Source organism: Enhydra lutris, unplaced genomic scaffold (genome assembly GCF_002288905.1).
Source record: "Enhydra lutris kenyoni isolate GAN:26980312 unplaced genomic scaffold, ASM228890v2 scaffoldscaffold64, whole genome shotgun sequence".
Taxonomy (NCBI): Eukaryota; Metazoa; Chordata; class Mammalia; order Carnivora; family Mustelidae; genus Enhydra; species Enhydra lutris.
The window spans coordinates 4,742,011-4,765,191 of record NW_019154148.1 but is presented as its reverse complement, the minus strand read 5'-3'; positions in this window follow the sequence as shown (position 1 = coordinate 4,765,191).

Sequence of the window (23,181 nt, the reverse complement as noted above, 5' to 3'; positions counted from 1 at the left end):
GACCTCACCCTGGCAAGATGGCAGCAGCCATCCTTTTCGCATGAACACACTTATAACTTCTTCTTTATGTTATGTTATGTTAAGTTTATGCTAAGTTAACATTATGTTAAGTTATGTTATTACAAACTACTGATCTCCTTTCCAGTGCTTTACACACAAACCTTTAATAGTGGATTGTGGTTTCGGTCACCAAGGTTACTTTAATTAAATTCAGTAGTTAGCAAAGAGTTGTGGCAAAAATTCTCCCAAGTTATATCATTGACCAATGGAGCAAACTACCCTTTACCAGAGTCTCACTGCTGATGTATTTTCTCCTTTGTGTTCTTTTAAGATTCCAATTTCTTTTTTCCTTTTCATCTTACTTCTCCAAGACTTTCATTATGGCACAACTGATCCAGTTGCCTCTCTCCTTGTAATCTTAGGATTCTGTATTGGAAGGAGTTGGAGGAGAAATGGTTTTCCATTTCATTAACAGTAGTGGTAACTACTGGTCAGGGTGAGGATGGCAGGAGCGGAGCAACCATGCTGGGGTGGGCGGATGCCGGGTTGGCTGGCTGGCCTTGGGTAGAATTAGGCAGTGTGGCACAGGCCAGCATAAATGACGTCAGTAATAATATTGTCCTGGTCCCACAAACCAGATGAGTTGCCTCATTGAGGCAATTTTTCAAAACCTCCCTAGGAAAGATGCAAAATCTAACTTTTCCTCTTAAAAATTTCCAACTACCACAATTTACTCTGTGGGGATCAGTGCTTTAAGATTTTGTTCCCACTGTAAGGGACTTGGAACACATTTGTATGTTTCCGATCCCCTTTGGAAATAGAAAATGTGTTAAGCTGCCCCCCTGTTAGATGAACTGTGTGATGGAAAACCCTGGAGAACTCTGCAGATACGAGATCAGTTGCAGAAGATCGATAAGGAGAATGAAAGAATTGAGGATAGCAGGGAGCTTCCTCCATTTCAAAAAGTAAATATATTCAGTATTTATATTTCACTGAAATGTTCTCTCCCAATATTGATAAATGAGAATGCTTCTCTTTCAAATTTTTATTTATTTATTTATTTATTTGAGAGAGAGAGGGAGGGAGGGAAGGAGGGAGGGAGGGAGGGAGAGCGCGTAAGCAGGGGGAGGAGCAGCAGGAGGGGGAGAGAGAAAGAACCTCAGGCAGAGTCCATGCTGAGCCCAGGCTTGACCGCACCACCCTGAGATCACAACCTGAGCCAAAACCAAGAGTCAGAGGCTTAACTGACTGGGCTGCCCAGGCGCCCCACAAGCCCTGTGGTCCTTAGGAGAGCCACGCTTGATGATGGAAACACCATGGACTCCCAGGAACGCTGACCTGGTCTTCAACCCTGGCTCTGCCGGTTCTCAGCTCTGTGCTTCTGAGCAGGTTGCTGAAGCTCTTGGAGCCTGGGTTTCCATGTTTATAAGATGGAGATTCAAACAACTGCCCACAGGGCCACACAGAGTGAATGAGAGGCGTGCCTATAATGGACGTGTCCCCAGGAGTAGCTCACAGTAGCCGTTCACCCTATGAGAGCAGCGTCCGTGCTCTCCTACCCGTGCGCTGGCCCGATCGCCAGCCTCTGCTGCTTGATCTGTGAACTGGAACCCGACAGTTACTCTGTCCCATTCAAAGAGACGGTGAAGGACGTTAAAAGAATCAGTAGAAAGGCTTCTGTGACAAAAAACGTCTTCTCTAAAGAAGATAGAGTTCTCTACTGTAAAGTGTGCCTGGCACCACCAAAGCACCCGACTGTCTCTTGGGTAAGATCGGAGTGACCTGCAACCTTCGAACAGTACTGCAGGCTTCGTAAGTACCTCAAGGCAAGTGGAGGCTGCCCAGCGTGTAGGCATTTGGTGACCTCCATTCAGTTCTTACAAGTTCAGTGCTTGCGAACACAAGCCCTTTGGAAACTCAGGAAAAGCTGACTTGAGTCCCAGAAAGAAAAGGAACATTTGAAGCAACAGTGAGTTTATATTGTCCTGAAAATAAAAATGTCAGCATCGAATGGACCTTACTAGCTGAACCGAAGCCCTTTAATAGCCTGGAATATAAAGCAACAATCAGCCATATAGTGAGTTATCAAGCTGGGAAACTGGTTACAGCACAAGAAGTCATAGACCTTTGATTTTTATCTGGGAAGACAGACTTTATTTGGATTTGAACATTTAAGTTATATGCGATGATTGCATTTCTCCCAGCCCTCTGGGTTTTGGAAATGACTCCTGGCCTTAGAAATAACATTTTGGAAGCTGACTCAATGCTAGTGGATGTCACTTCCACAAAAAGAGAGTTGGAAAGGAGAGGAAAAAACAAAGCTGTTTAAGGTTGGTCATCAAATTGGTCTTTAAACGCTAACTTTTAATTTATCAGGTATTGCCAGGGAAGGAGTCACTTCACCTAAACAAATTTTGTATGCAAAAAGGAAAACAGTTTTGTTTTGTTTTGTTTTTAAGCTTCATGATTTCTGTGAGTAAATCAGGACATTTTTCATCCTCCTTAAGCAGCACGGACAATATACAAGCCAACCTTTGTCGACTTTGCTGTGGGTGGTAATGATAGACCCTGACTATCACTATCTGGGAGACAGAGGAGCGATACATTAGGAAAAGCATTGGATTGGGAAAGCTTGGGCAAATCTCTTCATCTGGAACTCAATCTTTTCGTATTTAAAATTAGGGGTTGATGGGTAAGGTTCTTCAAGAACCAAAATTCTTTCCTTCTGAGATCAGTTATGGGCTTGTGCTCTGAAGCCATTTGCTGTAGCTAAACCATGTCTTCATCTTACTTAACCCCTGAGCAGCATTTAACACAAGCCCCTGAAGGCACCATGTTCAGGTGGGTCCCAGGGCTCTACTCCTCTGATTTTCCACTTACTTCAGTGGGCTACACTCTACTGTGTCCTTTGGTGAACGTTCCTCATCTTCCCAAAGACTAAAAGTTGGAATGTACCGTCTCCCGTCCATGTGTACGTCTTTCCTGGTTTATTTCACCCTGTTCTATGGCTAAAGCCATAAAAATATCCCAACGATTAAGCACTCCCATGTTTCTAGGTATCGTCCCAGTATCTCCCCTGAATTCTGGAAAACTTACGCAGTGTCTCCACTTGAGCATCGAATGGGTGTGTTCTACACAGATTTCCCTCCACGTGCCTCATCCTCGGCCAGAATTCTGGGTGTCCATAAATGGCACTTCTCCATATCCCGTTTGTCAGTCAAAGCTTTGGAGTCAGTCTTGCCTCCTCTCTTCTGCTCACATGCCCTGTCTTAGCAGATCTTTTTACCTCCACTTTCAAAATGTATCTCAGATCCAACCAGTTCTCAAACCTTCAACTGATACCACCCTAACTGGAGATGCCATTGTGTGTTGCCTTGAGACAATCTCTTCACTTGCCAAGTAGGGCAAGGACTTCAGATTCCTTTTGAAATACAGCCCGAGTCTATCCTTCCCTGGCTCACAACCTTCCAATGCCTTCTTGGCATGGAGAAGAGACTCTGAAGTCTTCATCTTACCCTGGGTGACCAAGCCCCTGGTGGTGCTCTGCTCTATCCCAACACTCCCTGGACTTCTGCCACCCTTGCCTCCTTGCTGTTTCCTAAATTCAGTAAGCACCCTCCTGCCTCAGGGTCTTCGCTCCTCCTTCTGCCTGTAATGCCCCCCCCACCTCCCAGATCGGTGTATGATTTTTCTCCCTCACTTGCTTCAAATGTCACTTCTCCAGAGAGTTCTTCTCTAGCCATTCTTTTCTAGTCTGCAATTGTTGCTACCCCGCTCTCACCATTCTCTTCCTTTCCTGGCTTCCTACTTACTTAAAACCTTTATTTCTACCCAGTATTAAGGATCTGTTTTCTTGTTGATTGTCTGTCTCCCTTGACTGGAAGGTTGTCTTAAATAAATAAATTTTATTTATAATAAAGTTTATTTATTATAAATAAATAAATTTTATTTATTTTTGTTTGACAGATCACAAGTAGGCAGAGAGGCAGGCAGAGAGAGAGTCAGGAGGAAGCAGGCTCCCTGCAGAGCTGAAAGCCCGATGTGGGACTCGATCCCAGGACCCTCAGATCATGACCTAAGCCGAAGGCAGAGGCTTAACCCACTGAGCCACCCAGGCGCCCCGAGACTTGGGCTGTTTTGTTCACTTCTGCACCCCCAGCAGCTACAACAGTGGCTGGCATTTAGTAGGAGCCCAATACCTGTTTGTCAAATGACTTATGAAGGTGTTGGAAGGTTGGCATCTGATTTAACTCGTCCCAGAATGATTACGAGCACAATGTTTGATAGCCTTACTTCTCAGTGTGCTAGCTTCTACTCCCACTCCTACTTTTTTAATAATCTGCTGCTCCTCGTGAACCGTGATTATAACCCACAAAAATTTCCAAGGTTCCCAGGGGAAGCTAGAGAAACTTGTTATGACAGTGAGATTCATTTTATGCATCGTGCTGCATTAATAGGCCCCTTCTGTGGCAGTGTAGAAAAAAGGCACCTGAATGGGAGGGAGAAGCGTGGATGTCTTGTTACTATGACTCGCCCAAGAACCTGCAGTGTGATGATGGGTCACGTGGCTTCCCATCCCCCCTTTCTATCCTGAGGTCTTGGAGATATCTTCATGTGCCTGCTGAAGAGTACTGGGCATAAATTTGTGACACCTGTTTCTATCACTAACAGGAAGATTTTTTTTTCTTGCTTTTGGATTTGGGGCTGACTGAAAGATACGTTTGGTTGAAGTGAGGTAGGAGTGGATTGGAATTCAGGAATCTTATATTCCTTATTAATTTGACAAAAGATTTGTTGGGCATATACTATGTTCAGCAAGTACTAAGAACTCTAAATACAGTGGTGGAGAAGACAATCTTTAACTTTGCCTTCACAGAGGAAACAGTCCAGTGGGTAAGACAGGCCTCAAATAAGCAATCGTGTGCCAGGAGACCAGTTAGGAGTCTGCCAGCAAGGCTCTGCATCAGGAATCATGTTAGCCTGACCTGGAAGTCTATAGAGCTACAGAGGTGAAGGAAAATTAGAGAGGTGTTTTGGAGACAAAATGGATAAACCTTGGCAATTGATTAGATGTAAGGAGTGCAGAAAGGGAAACGTGAGTAACACTCCAAATCTGGTGCTTGATCGGATGTGAGAAATAAGGACGAGGAAGGAAACACGGCTAACTCCCAACTTTCTGGCTTGAACAACTGGAGTGGAAGGAAGAGTGCCAATTCCCAAGACAGGAAACCCCAGAAAAGGAGCCGACATGGGCACCATAGGTCAGGAGAAAGAACGAGGAGCCTGCGAGGTGGGGAAAATGCCAAGGAGCAGGTGGGCTTTGTCACCCTATGGGATCTGCAGACCTAGGGGACAGGGTCCCCATCACTCAGGGAAAGCACGTGCAGTTGGAAGTGGATAAGGTCCAAGGCCAAGCCTTGAGGAATTCCTATCTTTAATATTCGGGCAGTATAGAATATTTAGCAAAGGTATCTGAAAAGATGGGCCAAGGAGAGCTGGGACCCAGAGGTCCAGCAGGAGAGAGTGGTTCAGTTGTGATGGACGCTGAACGCGGGAGAGAGGCCAAGTAGGGCAAGGACTTCAGATTCACCCCTGCGCGCAGAACAGCGCCGTTCTAGAAGACAACGGTTGCAATCTCAGTCGGGGCAAGCTGAAGACTGTCAGGTGAGAAAATACAGCAAAAGCACATCATTGTTTTAAAGATTTTATTTATGTATTTGAGAGAGCAAGAGGGAGAGAGCATGAGCGGGGGAAGGGGCAGAGGGAGAGGATCCAGCAGACTCCACCCTGAGCGTGGGGCCCGTCACAGGACTCGACCCCAGGACCCTGAGATCGTTTGTGATCTGACCTGAAACCAAGAGTCAGACGCTTTAGCCGACTGTGCCACCAGGCACCCCCAAAGCACGTAACTTTTTTTTTTTTTTTAAGATTTTTTATTTATCTGTCAGAGAGAGAGAGTACACACAAGCAGGCAGAGAGGCAGGCAGAGAGAGAGGAGGAAGCAGGCTCCCTGCCGAGCAAGGAGCCCGATGCGGGACTCGATCCCAGGACCCCAGGATCATGACCTGAGCCGAAGGCAGTGGCCCAACCCACTGAGCCACCCAGGCGTCCCAGCACGTAACTTTTTAAAGAAGTTCTACCATCAGGTAGGAGGTGGAGGGGCACAGGAAGCCAAGGGAATACCTTTTTTGTTTTAAGTGCAGGCGGGAGCATGTTTGAATGGGAAGAGACATGATGAGCCATGAGGGAGAGGGAAGAGAGTGGGAGCAAATGTGAGAAAGAATGAGATAAGAAGAGCGCAAGATTGCCAAGAAAATACGAAAGGATAACAATCAGAGCATGAGTGCATCGACTGACTCTAATTCGGAAGCAAGTGTTCTTTGCTTCGTCCTGGGGGAAGGGGGCAAACATGGGTGTGGGCTCAGGGAAGTCCGGCTGGTATGGAAAACTGAAGTGGTTCCCAGTGGGTGGCTTTCATTTTCTCTGCAGAGTAGGAGGTGAGAGGGAGGAGAAGGGTGATGGGTGAGGAGAGTGGAGAATGCGTGAAGACAGTCATGCCAGACAGTGAAAAAGCAAGACACAGAAAATGGCAGGATTGAGGATCCAGCAAAGGCTGGTCACCATGAACATGGAGTGTCGCCAGCCTGCCCAGTCATGGGGCCTCCTCCTGGCGTCCTGGGGCAGGAGGGAGAGATTCAGGATGCTCTGTGGACTCGCCAAGTGGTATGAGGAAACACAGGGGAGCTCAGGGGTGTATAGAGCGTGGCGGGCAGTCGAAGAAATACCCCCACCGCCCACATACCAGGAATGATTTGTATTTGCTTTTTCACACTTCTACTTTACTTTTACAATACAACAAAATAAGACAAAAATTCATAACAGATCTTCATTGTTCACATACCCAGCATCCATCCCCAGACTATTATTTGATGATTCTCCCTGACATAGCCTTAGCCCATAGGATCTGGCTGGGACCCCAGAATGGGAGCACAGGCCCTGGGACCCATCCTGGCCTGTCAGAGGTCTGCATCTCCCCGGCCCGTGTCACGGGTTCTCATGTTGGCCCATGTCCTCAGCTGGCCTGGTGAGAGAGAATTTCAGGCTCTTTAAGGAGGCCCTTCTGGGGAAGGTAAGGTTGAGACTGTTGCTGCCGTCTTGCCGCCATCTTGTCACCATGAGGAAAAGCCAACTGAGAGCTGATGAAGGAGCAAAGGTTACTGAGGATGAAGAGAGTGAAATCTTGTCCTAATGACTCAGAGCCCCGGACCTAGCAATCCCCAAGTGACACCGTGAGCTCTGCAGGTCTGCAAACCAGTAAGTTTCCCTGTTTACTTGAGCTGGTCTGGATGAAGTTTTCAAAAGGCTTTTTACCTGAAGCCAAATTTTTGATTTTTAAAAAGGAACCCCTCCCCTTCTCCCTCAGTCATTTCAGTTTTGGAGAAGTCTTTCCACCCAAGCAGGAGGCATCCCTGGGGACAGTCGTGTCGCCTTGTTGGGCTCTGAGTGCAAATTCAAGGGAAGGTTATGCAGCTAAAAAAATGCTTTAGAGTGATGGTAAGTTAAAACGAAAAAAGGTAGGATTTAAATTGTATATAACAATTTAAAGCAATTGTTATAAAGCATCACTCTAAAGCAATTATAAAGCAAAACAATTGCTTTAGAGTGATGGTAAGTTAAAACGAAAAAAGGTAGGATTTAAATTGTATATAAAATGTAGTCACAGTGCCATTTTTATAAAAGATGACATAAATACAACAGTCTTATGGTGATTGTTTTGGGTTACCAAGCTATAGTTGATTTTTACCACTCCTGATTTTTCAGCTTTTTTCTGCCTTTTCTTAATGAGCATGCGTCACTTATATGTATTTATTTACTTTTGAAATTAAGTATTTTTAAATCAAACAATACTAAAATTAAGTATTTTTAAATCAAACAATGCTAAAGAAGTTTATAATAAAAATCAACATTCTCCTGCCAGATCCCTTTCCACCCACACCCCCAAATCTGCTTTAACTGTTTCTTCCGTTTTTCTAAATCCTGCGCATAGATAGCCATTTTCTGATTGTCCGTTTTAGAAAGTACCCTTTTGACCTTCTGTTACATCAGTGTCACTAACCTATTCATTAGTTCACTTAGCAAACGCTTGTTGAACCTGTTATGCGACAGACACTTGTTTAGGGACTTGGGAACTCATTAGCAAAGGAAACAGAGAAGGATCCTTGCCCTCATGGAACCTAGAGTCCAGCAGCCTGAAGATAGCCCACCAACAACAGATAAAAGAAATTAAAAAAAAAACAAAACTATGTACTATCTTGGGAGGTGGTAAGTGCTTGTAGAAAAAGAAAAATGGTAGAGCAGGCTAAAGGGGTTTAGGACTATTACATAGTTGTAGCTTTTAAAAGGTGGTCAGGGTAGGCCTTTTTAAGAAATTGGTTTTTGGGGGCACCTGGGTGACGCAGTTGGCTAAGCGTCTGCCTTCAGCTCAAGTCATAATACCAGGGTCCTGGGATCGAGCCCTGCTCAGCGAGGAGTCTGCTTCTCCCTCCACCCCTCCCCCCACTCATGCACATGCTCTCTTTCTCAAATAAATAAATAAAATCTTTAAAAAAATTCGTTTTTTAAACAAAAAGAAAACCTGGTGGGAATGAGGGAGTTAGGCATATGGATATCTGGTCTATTTTTATCTACATTACTTCTGACATCAAATGTGTCCTCACATCAATCAGTTCTCCAACCCTCGGGACACCAACTGGGTGTCCTACAATTCTGTTCAATTCCGACACTAACTGCCCAGATTTAGCACAAACCTGGCAGGTGAAGGACTCAGCCCCAGCCTCAGTAACAGGGCCCTGTTTCAGGAACCACTTATGGGTCCTGGGCCTTCTGTACCTCCAACGGCCAGCTGTAACTCAGAGTTTCCCATAATCCCCTCCTCATGTTTAATTATTTGCTAGAATGGCTCACAGAACTTTGGGAAAACAGTTTATTTGCTATTTATTTGCTATTGCCAGCTTATTATAAAGGACGCAAATGAACAACCAGGAAGCGTTCTGAGTACCTGTCGTGGATGCACCCTCCTAACATGTGCATACATTCACCAACCAGGAAGCTCTCCCAACCCCATAATTTAGGGGTTTTTAATGGAGGTTCCATTATGTCAGCACAATTGGTTAAATCATTGGCCCTTGGTTATTAACTCAGTCTCTAGCCCCTCTGCCCTCCCCAGAGGTGGAGGGATGGGACTGAAAGTCTAACCCCCTAATCATGTGGTTGGTTCCTCTGGCAACCAGCCTTCACCTCAAAGCTATGGGAGAGGAGGGGCCAGTCACCAGACATCTCATTAACATACAAAACATGCTCTTATCTTTGCAGAGATTCCAAGGGGTTGAGGAGATGGGTGCCAGGAACCAGGGACAAAGATCAAATATATATTTATCACAGGACATCTGGGGCAAGGATGGAGCAGGCTAGTTGAAAGGAACAGCTGGTGCAAAGGCCCTGAGGTAGAAGCAGGTCTGTCATGTTAGAGGAAGGGCAAGGTTAGTACAGCAGTGAGAGAGAGATTGAGGAGGACACGGGTGGAGAGGAGGTGACGGAGGTAAGAGAGGGACTTTGTGGGTGATGAGAAGCTTTTACTGAGTACAGAAGAGCGTTGTTACAAAGTATGAACCAGAGGGACGGGATCTATCTTTGGATTTCAAAGAATCACTCTGGGACCTGAGGGAATATCACCCACAGGGAATAGTAGGGAGGAGCACCAAAGTGAGGAGACCAGTTAGGAGGCTATTCCAGTAACCCAGAGAGAGGTAGAGAGACAGCTACCAGGGTGGGAGCAATGAAAGTGGTAAAAAGTAGTTGCATTGGGAAAGTATCCTGCAAGTAGAGTCAACAGGATTTCCTAATAAAATCAGTGTCAAGTGACGGAGACAGAGGGGTCAAGGAGGACTCCCAAGTTTGCGGACCGTGAAGCGGAAGGGAGAGACTGCCATGTTGCCCAAATGACAGGACCATCTGGCGTTGGGCTGGTTGTGTCGCCTTCCTTCCTTCCTGGGGCTGACCCTCGCCCTCTGCTGGGTGCAGTTCAGCTCTTCCAAAGCACAAACCTCCAGTTCCCTCTCTGTATGTGCGGAGATGGAGTGGGAGCAGAGGCAAGGGAACAAAAGGATATGGGACGGGTTGCACTGTTCTTGTGTGCTCAACCAAGCCCCTGTTTTTATTCCCACATGTTGCTTCCGTCCAGGAAAATAGCTCCAAGTCCTAAGCCTTCCTGGGCTTCTGTGGACGTGGGTTCCCTTGCTTCGCATTGCTCTTGAACTTGGCAGACACCTGCGTTTTAACTGGCTTAGGTTTTTGAAGTGTTCCAAAAATGTGCTGAAATTTCTTACCCATCCTTGCTGGTTTTCATCCTTCTCTGTGTGTGTGCGCACGCGCGGGCGCGCACGAGCACGTGGATGAGCACGCATGCGTACTCATGTGCCTTCATTCCTACTCGAGCGCGCTCATTCCTACTCGTGCGCGCTCATTCCCACTCATGCACGCTCATGCGTGCCCTTGCCGATGTGTTTGGAGAACAAGAGGGTATAAGGCTTGTGATCAGTCTGTGATGTTGAACTGGAAATATGCACTGGCGGGGGGGGAACCCTTTTTAAAAAATCTACATGATTTCGTATCATCTCATTTTCTTCCCAATCTCACCTTGATATTTTAATTATCAGTAGTAATACATGACCTTCAAGAGATGTCACAGCACACTGAGACCTGACAGTTCAAAACTCTGGTTTTCGGCATGATAATGGAATTGAGCAACTCCCATTTCTAGGACCTCTTTCGTTTCCAGACAAGCCCTTTCATGGAGAGGCCAACCTCTGGCTTGGAGTTTCAAAATAAAATTTGGCATAGTTAAGAAAGGAATAAGAAGGGGGTAATCGTATTAAGTTCTGAGAATGTATTATTCAGAACAGATAATGTAAAACGGTATCTTCCAATGTATTGCATTCCTGCAAAAGCCAATGGAACCATACTCCTATGAGATATAAATAATGAATTATAAAAAACTGAAAATATCTTCCTGTTTTGGTTCCCCAAATCCTTATTCTTCATGGATTTAATTATTATGAAAGACCATCTGTACAGATGCTCCTGGCTTTTCTGTTTTTCTGCTCTCAATCCAGTGCTTGGCATCTCTGATCCGTTGGTACAAACATCCCACTCAGCTCCATTCACAAAAGGTTTCTTCTGAGCACCTTTGGAAATTGCTCGTTTCACCGTAGTTTGCCAAAGGGAATAAAACCTCGAGTTCTGCCAGAACTGTTTAATCTTCCAAAGGGCACACTAATGACCTCATCTGATAGTGAACTTCAATTTTTCAGGAAAAGTAAAAAGTGGAATTTAGTATTTCCTCAGTGGAAGAAAGGGTTAGCACATGCCCTTATATTTAAATAAAAGCAATGAGCTGGGCCATATATATGAGTGTGCAATGGTCTTATAGGCTGCTTAAATTCCATTGACATTTCAGAACCATTTGATAGTGATACCTACTTGCTTATTGGGAATATGTTTGTACATTTGGTTTCAATACCAATAAGAAGAAAATTAGTTCTCTCTTCCATACTAAGGTTTTTTTCTCAAATGTCTAGCGGTCCTTGGAGATCTTGCTGCCTGATGGTTTTCACTGTCAGGTGACAATGAGGGCTGAGCCGTCCTTTCTGAATATTGGGTCTCCCAAAATCCATCTCTGGAGATCTGTCTTCTATAGCCATTCAGTTCCTCTAGAGAAAAGTCCTTTGATCTCCTTCTTCCTGGAGATAAATTGGCCCAAGTGACAGAGTAGCCTGAAAGGAAAAAGAAACTCAGCTCACTGCCTACTCCCTTCAGTAAATTTGCAGCCTGAAGTTGGGGTAGGGTGTGGGGAGCAGGTGAGGCAACGCAGAACAGAGGAGCCACCAATTTCTCGCTGTGAGTTCCTTTAGAAAGACATATCAACCAGTTTGATCAGGCTGAACCTTCAACTTCTCTTCTATTATCTGATTCCCCCATAAAGAACAACTCGTTTGGCATTCACACTCTTCAAATAGCTAGAGTTCATGCAAATAGCCGACATCTGTTATTGGTCCAGCATCATTTTAAGGCTTTTATTACCCTGGAGGAAAGGCCATGGGAGGACCTTGATCTTGGCCTTCCAGCCCCCAGGACTGTGAGAAATAAATTCCTGTTGTTGGGGCCACCCCGTCTGTGGTATTTTGTTGTACCAGCCTGAGAGGAGTTAGACACTAGCCTAATGTCTACTTAGCTGGAAAGCCATGGTTTCAGGATTGAAACCCCATCGACTCTAACTTCAGCCCCTGCTCCCTTAACTACTGTGCAATGTGTGCCTCTTTGATGTGTAAACGAAGCATTAGAGCTTGGCTACATAAATGTGCAAAGGAATGGAAAGAGCTCAGTTCTGAAAAGAATCCGATGAGTATAAGGGAAACAAACAAACTTCAGCCTTACTAGTAACGTTGAGTATCAAACATTAAAATACTAGTGGCAGGGCAGGGCCAAAAAAAGATAAAATAAGCAAACAAATAAATTAAAAAAAAATAGCAGTGTCACTCCCTCCCCAATAAATAAATAAATAAAGGATGAGGGAGTTCTCATTTTACCAGGAGGGAGTTCATCTCCTTAGCCATTAGAGGTTCTTTTTTTTTTTTTTTTTTTTTTTTTTTTTGGTAAAATGAGTGGTGATAATGGTGTTAATGTGATAAATTTGCAATTTGGTGACCCTGTAAATAAATTTAAGCGGGCTTCTATTCTGCTGCTGTTTCCCAAAGCTCTTTGACCGTTTATTGACTGCAGAGGTCTGCTCTGATGGGCTTGTGTCCATACCTGGTGGTAAATATTTTGAATTCCAACCCCAGCTGGAAAGTGATTTGGTGTTATTTACTTAGAAGCATACAAATGTTCATGTGGTGGTACTCTGTAATTCTACTCCTCGCATTCCCTAGGAAGTAATACAATTTTCAAGTGGAGATATATCCCCATTTAACACCCACCCCTTATCTTTAACTGTAATAGCAAACATTTAGAAATAATGTAAATGTGTAATAGTAACAGAATGGTTAAGTGAACAAACAAATCTATTATACAGATATTAAACATAAAATAATCCTTGTGAAAATAGTAACAGGAGGAAATGCTCATGATATGATTTGAATGAAATAAAAAGGGACCCTATATCCTGTATATACTATGATTATGTTCAACAGTTGTTGTTTTTTTAAATGGATAGATAGGAACACAGTTGGAAGGAAATGCCCGAAAAAGGTTTATAGTGATTTATGTTTGTATGATAGACATTTTTTCTGTTTTGTTTTCTAATTTTTAATGACACAGAAAAAAAGTTATTTTCTTTTCAAGATTTTATTTATTTATTTGACAGGGAGCAAGACAGTGAGAGAGGGAACACAAGCAAGGGCAGTGGGGCAGGGAGAAGCAGGCTTCCTGCTGAGAAGAGAGCCTGATGAGGGGCTCATTCCCAGGACCCCGGGATCATGACCTGAATCAAAGGCAGATGCTTAACAACTGAGCCACCCAGGTGAACCCAGAAAAAAGTTATTAAAGAAAAATAGGCTATCTTTTTTTTTTTTTAAAGATTCTATTTATTTATTGGACAGACAGAGATCGCAAGTAGGCAGAGAGGCAGGCAGAGAGAGAGGAGGAAGCGGGCTCCCCGCTGAGCAGAGAGCCCGATGCGGGACTCGATCCCAGGACCCTGGGATCATGACCTGAGCTGAAGGCAGAGGCCTTAACCCACTGAGCCACCGAGGTGCCCCCAAAATAGGCTATCTTTAAATCAGTTCTTGCCATACTTCTTCATAGAATCCAAAATGGCAAGTAAACAGAATTCCCAGCAAACTCTGTATGTTAATTTTTTTGAAAGATTTTATTTGTTTATTTGAGAGAGGGAGCAAGAGGGTGCACGTGTGAGTGGAGGGGAGGAGCAGAGAGGGGGAGAGAGGGACAAGCAGACACTGTGCTGAGCATGGAGCCCAACATGAGGCTGTATCCCAGGACTCTGAGAGCATGACCTAAGCTTGAAACCAATAGTTGGGCCCTGAACTGACTTAGCCATACAGGCGTCACTCTGCATGTTTAATTATTGAAGGAAATAGTTCATTGTAGTCTTCTTAATATGCATAATGTAGATACAAAATAATTCTATTACTCTCAACATGGATGGGAGGAAGAACCCATTTGTCCTTTCCTCAAAATCCTAGTGTGTCTAAGTGCAGTCAGTAGGAAATAGTAGCCCCTTGTGAGGCACAGGACAGGACACTGGTTTTCTTTTTTTTTTTTTTCTTTTTTTAAATTTATTTTTAATTTTTATTTTTTATAAACATATAATATATTTTTATCCCCAGGGGTACAGGTCTGTGAATCTCCAGGTTTACACACTTCACAGCACTCACCCCAGCACATACCCTCCCCAATGTCCATAACCCCACCTGCCTCTCCCAACCCCCGTCCCCCAGCAATCCTCAGTTTGTTTTGTGAGACTACAAGTCACTTATGGTTTGTCTCCCTCCCAATCCCATCTTGTTTCATTTATTCTTCTGTTACCCCCTTAACCCCCCATTTTGCATCTCCACTTCCTCATATCAGGGAGATCATATGATAGTTCTCTTTCTCCGATTGACTTACTTTGCTAAGCATGATACCCTCTAGTTCCATCCACGTCGTCCCAAATGGCAAGATTTCATTTCTTTTGATGGCTGCATAGTATTCCATTGTTTATATATACCACATCTTCTTTATCCATTCATCTGTTGATGGACATCTAGGTTCTTTCCATAGTTTGGCTATTGTAGACATTGCTGCTATAAATATTCGGGTGCACATGCCCCTTCGGATCACTACATTTGTATCTTTAGGGTAAATACCCAGTAGTGCAATTACTGGGTCATAGGAAGTTCTATTTTCAACACTTTGAGGAACCTCCATGCTGTTTTCCAGAGTGGCTGCACCAGCTTACATTCCCACCAACAGTGTAAGAGGGTTCCCCTTTCTCCGCATCCTCGCCAGCATCTGTCATTTCCTGACTTGTTAATTTTAGCCATTCTGACTGGTGTGAGGTGATATCTCATTGTGGTTTTGATTTGTATTTCCCTGATGCCGAGTGATATGGAGCACTTTTTCATGTGTCTGTTGGCCATCGGGATGTCTTCTTTGCAGAAGTGTCTGTTCATGTCCTCTGCCCATTTCTTGATTGGATTATTTGTTCTTTGGGTGTTGAGTTTGCTAAGTTCTTTATAGATTTTGGACACTAGCCCTTTATCTGATATGTCGTTTGCAAATATCTTCTCCCATTCTGTCAGTTGTCTTTTGGTTTTGTTAACTGTTTCCTTTGCTGTGCAAAAGCTTTTGATATTGATGAAATCCCAATAGTTCATTTTTGCCCTTGCTTCCCTTTCCTTTGGCGATGTTCCTAGGAAGATGTTGCTGCGGCTGAGGTCGAAGAGGTTGCTGCCTGTGTTTTCCTCAAGGATTTTGATGGATTCCTTTCTCACATTGAGGTCTTTCATCCATTTTAAGTCTATTTTCGAGGACACTGGTTTTCTGCCAGTTAGCTCATTTGTGATAATCACCATCTCAGCAAATAACTCCAATGGTGGATTATTTCCTGACTTTGGACTCTGTGGTAGGAAAATATGCCCATCTAATGACATTGAGTTGTGTGTAGACAGGGCATGGTCCCACAATGCTAGTTATAGGAACTCCTTGTTCTGAAGAACAGTGACTCATTTTGACACGACTATAGCCCTCAACACTGGCTCCAGTGAAAAATGGCTTTCTCTTTCTGTCTTTTCCATCCTGGGCAGGATAGACTCAGGGAGAAGTAGTATAGTTGGGATTCCAGAAGAGTCTAGACTCCTGGCCTAAAACATCTGGGTTTCATTAATTTTGTTTTAGGTTTCCTCTTTCCATTTTGCTTTGTTTTCTTCTTGTATAAAGGACTTACTTGTTGTATGTCTCAACAGCTTCAGAAGGTATTTTATACTATGAGAGGAATGGCTGTTCCATCAAAGCACTTGTGATTTCGTGCTCTCTTCTCCAGAGAGACAAGTGCCAGAACATCCAGCTGGTCATGAGGATAGCCCCTCTGGAAGGATAGGGTGACATCTGGGAATCAAGCAGGGTGGCCTCCTCTACCCTTGAGGGATAGCTCCTTGGAGTCACTGACTGCTGGACCCAGTGCTCTTGGAGTCTGCATGGTGCACTTGGAGGTGCCTTGTGGGGGAACTAAAAAGCTGACCTCTCAGAGTGGTCACCTCGGGGTCCCCAGGATGGGCCCTGGCTGAACTACTCCACCCTCAAAGAACCAGAGTCACCTGTGCAAGGATCTGGCTAAATCAGACATCGCTGGAGAATGGAGATCAAAACAGGAGGACCAATTTTTAACAGCAACCTCCATGTGACAACAAAAAGCAACGCTGCTGGGAGAATTAATTAGACCCTGTTCTCTCTCCTCTTCAAGTGCATCTTCCCCACCTACCTTCAGGCATAGTGAGCTTTCAGAAGAAGCTGACTGGAGATACGGTCTTCTGAAAGAGTTTTAAAAATAAGGTACCCTTTGACTGGATAAAGGCCATAAGAATTCTTGCATTCTTCGGCAGTGGGGGACCATTTGAGAGTGCCAGGTAGAAGAACGCTTGATTATGGAGGTAAGAGATTTCTTGCTGTTGAAAATGACTGGGGGAAAACCATGTCTATTTTGCCCCCGGAGGGTTTGTGATAATTTATACAGGTCAATCCCTCCCCTCTACCTATTCCTATCTTAGCTTGATGTCTATCTCTGTGATCTCTGTCTTCTTGCTTCTGCCTTGTTCGCCTTAATTTTTCTATGCTTATTCTTTATTTCTACTGTTAAAATATTTTCAATTTTTATTCCTATGTTCTTAAAATATATTTTTACTTCCATCTTGCTAATGATTATTTTAAATGCTTATTTTGTGATTTTTATTCTTTGTAAACTCCTTTTCTTTTTTCACTTTTTGTCATAGGGAACTTTATCATTAGTATATGTATTTTAAGTTTCCATTATTTTATATTACTCTTAATTTAAACTGACAGGACTCTTTGATTACAACTCGATCTTATCTCCTTTTTCTTTTAAACTTATTTTTATCTGAATTTTTAATCAGTTCTTAAGCCTTTTCCACCTGTCAACTTTTAGATCTCTTCTCTTGTTCCTGATGCTTCATATTTTGTTTGACTTCATGATTTGTTTTTCTGGAATGCGGATAGAAGCTTGACCACACAGGCACTGTGTGGAGGTCATAGCCAACCCTGCATCCTCCTTTTCTGAATTCCACTTGCCCTTCCATTCCCTCTAAGGAGCGCTCCCCTGAAAACCTTGCTCTTGATGACTCTAGCTGAGTCTCCACGGGACCATAATTCCTTCATGTGTATAAATGAGCGGGATTAACCCACCAGGAGTTGTAGAGGTAGCTATTAGAACACGATGTCTCTAGGAACAAAATATGCTGGCGGCCAATAAAGTTGCTTCTTAGCATTTATTGAAATGAACAAAGCATGAAACAAAAAGCAAGAACGGAAGAGCAGGAGCCTGAGGGTGGTCATCCCATTAACAACTCATGATTCCTTGTCGTGTTTCTGGTTTGGAGCCAGTTCTCAGATAGGGAACCCAAGGACTGAAGAAGTAAATGGTCCCTAAGAGGAAATACTTGTTATCGCCACAGACTAGTACTTACTCAGATGTTGCTGCTAGTGTTTCCACAAAGAGACCTGTAGCCATTTCCTTGGGGGACTTCACCCTGTGGAAAGGGGGAATTACCAAGTATCCTGAGGAGTGTTGGACACAGGATCTGAGCGGACATGATACCCAGAGACCCAAATGTCATCATGGACCTTTCCTTGTAAGACTCGGGGCATTGCGGCCAGAGGATAAGTAGAGTCCTGGCTAAGGTCGGGGTCACAGTGCCTGAGTGTCCATTTGGAATCCATATGCTTGGTAGTTGGAGACACCCAAGTACTGGGTTCTTACCTGTGAGGTAAAAGCATCATAGAGGGAAAGACCAGATGGAAACCTCTGAATCCAGACCTGCTTTCTCTAGTTAGACAGTAAATCTAAAACAGTATTGGATCCCAGGAGGATGACAGAGATCAGTGCCTGCATTAAAGACAGGGATGGTGGCTCCTGTCATATCTCCCTTTAATTCCGGTCTGGCTTCCACAGAAACCAGATGAATCGCAGAGAATGGTTTGTAGACTATTGAGGATATGCCTGTGTAGCCCCAGTTGCATTTGTGAATGACTAGCTGTTTCGACAGGGCCAGCGGTCCATTCTGATGAGGACAGATGACCTATGTGAGGTGTGGGTTTGCCTTTGCTGCCCACGGTCTCAGCCAGCATCATTATCTGGGGGCTTTCACAGTGCTTGATCCATAGACATGGAATCGCACACAACAGAGCGATTGACTCGGGGACCCACTTCCCAGGGACAAAGTTGTGGGAGAAGACCTGTGATTATGGGGGTCACTGCTTGTGGCACACAGCAACCATCTAGAGGCAGCTGACCTTGAGAATGCTGGAAAAGCCTTCTACAGGTGCATAATTTAGTTGCCAGTTTGAAGGAAATACCATGACAAGATGGGGTGTGGTCATTTAGAAGGCAGTGTGTTTATTAAATCGGAGACCTCTACTATGCTACTCTTTCTCCATTTTTGAGGGTACAACAGATAGACAAGAATGCCCCCACCCTACTATTCCTTCCAGTGACTCACTGGGAAATGTCTTTCTCTTCTGTGCAACTCTGGGCTCTGTGTGGTTGGAAGTTCCGGCGCCCCGAGGATCTACTCTCGCGAGGGGACACAGCCACCTTGCCACTGGATTCCACGTCATGGCTGCCCCAGGGCGCTTTGGACTCCGGTGCTCGGGGACAGGCAGGCAAAGAGAGAAGCAAACGTTCTGGCAGGGCTGGCTGACCCCAATCGGCAGGAAGAGTAGGACTGCTCTTACACAAGGGCCGCTGTGATGGGATCCACTTGGACACCTCTGAGGACTTCCTGGGAGCAGATGTGTGCACCAACCCCAAACTGAGGAATGTGGGACCATCAAGGGACTGGCCCCCGAAGGAGGGAAGGTGTGATTCATACCCTCAGATAAGCCAATAGGCCTGCTGAGGGGATAGGGGATTTGGAACAGAGAGCGGAGAGGGGAGGGGATGAGCACCAGTTGTGCCTTGGGATTGCCTGCCCTGTTGGGGGTCTGTAGTACCTTCCACTAAGGTGCTCCCTTTTCTAAGTTTCCCCTCAGGAAGAGAAGCCCACAGGAAATGACAGGTAAGCCGCTCCCCCAGCCCGTGTGGAGCAGTAATCTTCCCAGTGGTCAATGGCAGGCATGAGGGGTCACCCAGCTGAACTTCAGGGCATATACCTGGAGGAGGGCCCAAGCTGCAGGGCTTACCAGCCATGATGGAAGGCGGCCATGAGTGAGAGAGGGAGACACAGAACTCTCTGGTGGCAGGCTCTGGGCTCAAGGACTCCCCAACAGCTTCATCAACCCTGCCAAAGATTTTAGGACCATGGGGTGCCTGGGTGGCTCAGTGGGTTAAACTCCTGCCTTCGGCTCAGGTCATGATCTCAGGGTCCTGGGATCAAATCTTGCAGCTGGCTCCCTGCTCAGCAGGGAGCCTGCTTCTCCCTCTCTCTCTGCCACTCCCTTGCTTGTGCTCTCTTTCAGGCTCTCTCTCAAATGAATAAAATCTTTAAAAAAAGAAAAAAAGACTTCAAGGCCCTGTAGGGTGCTTCCCCTTCCCTCCCTCTCTCCTTCCTTGAGGTCAGACTGACACTGAGGTCTGATGACGCTCCATTCTCCCCTGGCCTTCTGCCTACTTCCTTCCCCACAGGCATCTTCCTTAATAAAATTCTCAGCACGTTTTCATCTCATCTTGGTGCTTGGCATCTGCTTCTGGGAAGATCCAGACTCCCAGAGAGCTGTGACTTTGTACTGCCAGTTAACTCACTGCGAGTCAGCTTGGTGCTTCCGAGGCTTGTCGTTAGGCCACAGTAGGCCAGACCTACAACAGCTTCTCTCCAGCAGTTCAACCAGCCCTAAAGCTGAGGAGTTTCCTTTCAGGGGTTTCTGACGAAATGCCCCAAAGTTCACCAAGGACTCTCCTCGGCGGCTAGTTGGAACACAAGTATCTCCTGGCCTTTCATGAGCTCTGGAAGTGTTCATCTTAGAGCGTCCTGGTTGTTCTTTGCCTGGCTTTGTGGCATTTTATTCTACGCACGTAGAGCTAAGTATGCAACCATTGGTTCAAGGGACCAACTGAGCAAAATCTCTCTGCATAACTCCCTCCTCTCTGATGCTCTGCTCTGTCAATGCTAGACACTTCAGTCTCCCAGAACTCAATCTAGAAAACGTTTATGGGTAGGAAGACGGCATAATCATGGGTGTTACTTCATCTGTGTCTCTTCTCTTAGAAAGGAATCACAATCCTGGACTGGTTGTTGTTTAATATCGGAAAAGAGTTGCTTCATAAATGCGATCCAGTTTTCTAATTGATTCCTGGGGGGACAGGGCGGTGGTCGTTACCACAAGAGGGCAGATATGGTTCTCATTGCTTTATGATGGCTGGGGGTGGCATCCCAGCACCAGCACCAGTGTCCCCTTCCACCCGAGCGGGTGGAGCTTACACTCTGGCTGGTGCCTCAGAAGGTGCTGTGCTTTAGAATATTTCATTTGAAGTTTTCAAGTCCACTCTGCCCCTGGTGCCAGCAACCAGCTGGGGCCACCAGCACCATCTGTTGAGGTGCCCCAAGTCCAGGTTGGGGCCTACATGGGCCCCAGTCTCCATTTCTTTCCTTCTGGGTGCTCTTGAATCCTCAACCACAAATGGGTTGACCAGAAGTCCCGAGGAGCTCAGAAGCAGACGTGTGGCTTCATGAGTCCATTGCTTCCTGTTTCTTTCACAAGATTTTGTGAGGCGGGCCTGCAACAAAGGCGCTTGCACGTTGAATTTGGACAGTTCCGTCAGGCGGGACACAGTCTGTTCCATTTTCTGGTCTATTACTGTTCTATTGCCACCGACCCTCGGGCTTCATCCACATACGTGGGCTCATGCAGCAGCTCTCGTGTTCATATTCCAATGGGTCCAAGACTCCAAAGGGGGCATGTCCCATACCCTTCCTGCCCCTGTTATGGGCACCCAAGGGCAATCTCCTCACCCCCTCCACAGGCTCTGTGCCATGGGTCAGGGAGTCTTCCACAGGTGTTTGAGAGTTTTTGAGACCATTGTTCTGCAATGTCAGTGGGCACTTTTATTAGTATGTTTAGGAGGAGAAGTGTGGGTCACACAGACCCATTCCAATATTTCTATAATCAGGGGCTTCTTGATTCCTTCCCCTAGAGCAGTGGTTCTCACCATGGGGGTCACTCGGGGAGTTTAAAAAAAATAATCAGTGGTTGGGTCCCACCTCGGACTCATTATGAAAAGAATTGCTGGGCATGGGGTCCTTAGTATCATTATTTTGAAAACTTTGAGGTGATTCTAATGTGTAGCCGGGGTTGAAACTGCTGCTCTAATTCTGGTACATCAGGCCCACTGGCTGTAGGCTACTGTTGAGATTAGGATTCAATTACTTCCATTCGAGCTAACATAATAAACATGGAATCTTCATTGAGAACACCGATATCCATAAATGTGACCTGATTCAATCTTGTATTTGGTGTAACACCCTTAGAATCGATTCCCATATGTGCTCCCCAGGCTTCTGTTGATACAAATCAAAAGATCCTAGATGTGTAGGCTCTCGTCCTAGAGAAGAAATAGAGCACGTCTTTGTCTGGGCTCTTTGAGGGGCTCGTTGGCAGCCTGGAGGCAATGAGGAATGGGTGGGTGAAACCTTGAGAGTAAGTATCCCTCTACAAGGCAACTGCTCCAGATGAGGCAGGGAAGCGTTTCTGAAAGAGGAGATGTTTGTTCAGTCAGAGTGGAGGGCGGCTTTGCTGGTAAAGAAAGGTCAGAGGGAACCGATGGTTTGAAATTCTCAGCTTTCTCTTTGTCTAAATATCCCCATCCCCACTCTCAACAACCCACTCTTTTCCAAAATGGCGCCCTTACCTTAACATTACAGACCCAGTGGGGTTGCACATTTAACTGACATTGTAGCTCTGGGTCTAACCCAATCTCTGCTGGTCTTGCAGCTAGATGAGATAAGGGACGTCTTTAAGGTAACCAAAGAAGTTTTCTGACTGTTCACTTATACCGTGAAAGGGGAATTTAAAGCTTTAGATGTATCTTTTGCTTTTTGGCTCTCTCCAGGACAGTCAGAAGAAGCCATAATAATTCATAATCCTGCTACTCGCCATGGGCACCATGAGAGCTAAATCCTACAGGCACTCCATCTCTCAACCCCTTACTTTCTATCTGCAATCCATCCTAGGCTGGTAAAAATCCAAGTGAGCAACCATCCCAGGAAGAAGGATGTTCGTGTGCTCTTCAAATATGTGAGCTGCCCAATCCCACAGTCACACACCTGTATCCTAAGAGAGAACATTTGCCCTCCACTTTCCATCACTTCACTTCAGGGGGCCGGGCTGCAGATGTGGTGCTGGCAAGCCTGGGCTGAGCACACAGACAAGGACGACCCGCCTGGGGGACGGATGACGTCATGGAAGGGAGCCACCCGCCCATCTTGGATTCTCCACTTACCTCTGGGCTACCCTGTGAAAAAGTAAGCTCCTGTTTTTCTGGAGTCACTGCTCTTCCAGTTACAACCCTTTGGCCTAACCCTTCACTAAACACTAGGGCTCATCTTGAAGTAACATGTGACAACTGGCTGTTTTGTGCCAATATGTCTGAGAAGTCTTGTAACCCCCAGCTTCCCATCTAACTAAACAGGTGACCAAGCACAATATTATATTGAAAAGCATGCTTGTTTGATTTTGTGTAATTAAGTGGGTAACTGAAAAAAAAAAAAAGAAGTGAGCATAAGTTTTAATGTATGTTTTTTAGTAGATGTGTTTCTTCATGTGTTTTTCTTCCTCTCCTTTTCTCCTTAGTGACAGTTTTCTGCCCTTATCGTTCCCACGCCAAACCGTGTCCAAGACACTAGAGAGAAAAACACATTCACGATTTCTCCCTTCTCTTCTTTACAGTTTGTTTTCAATTAT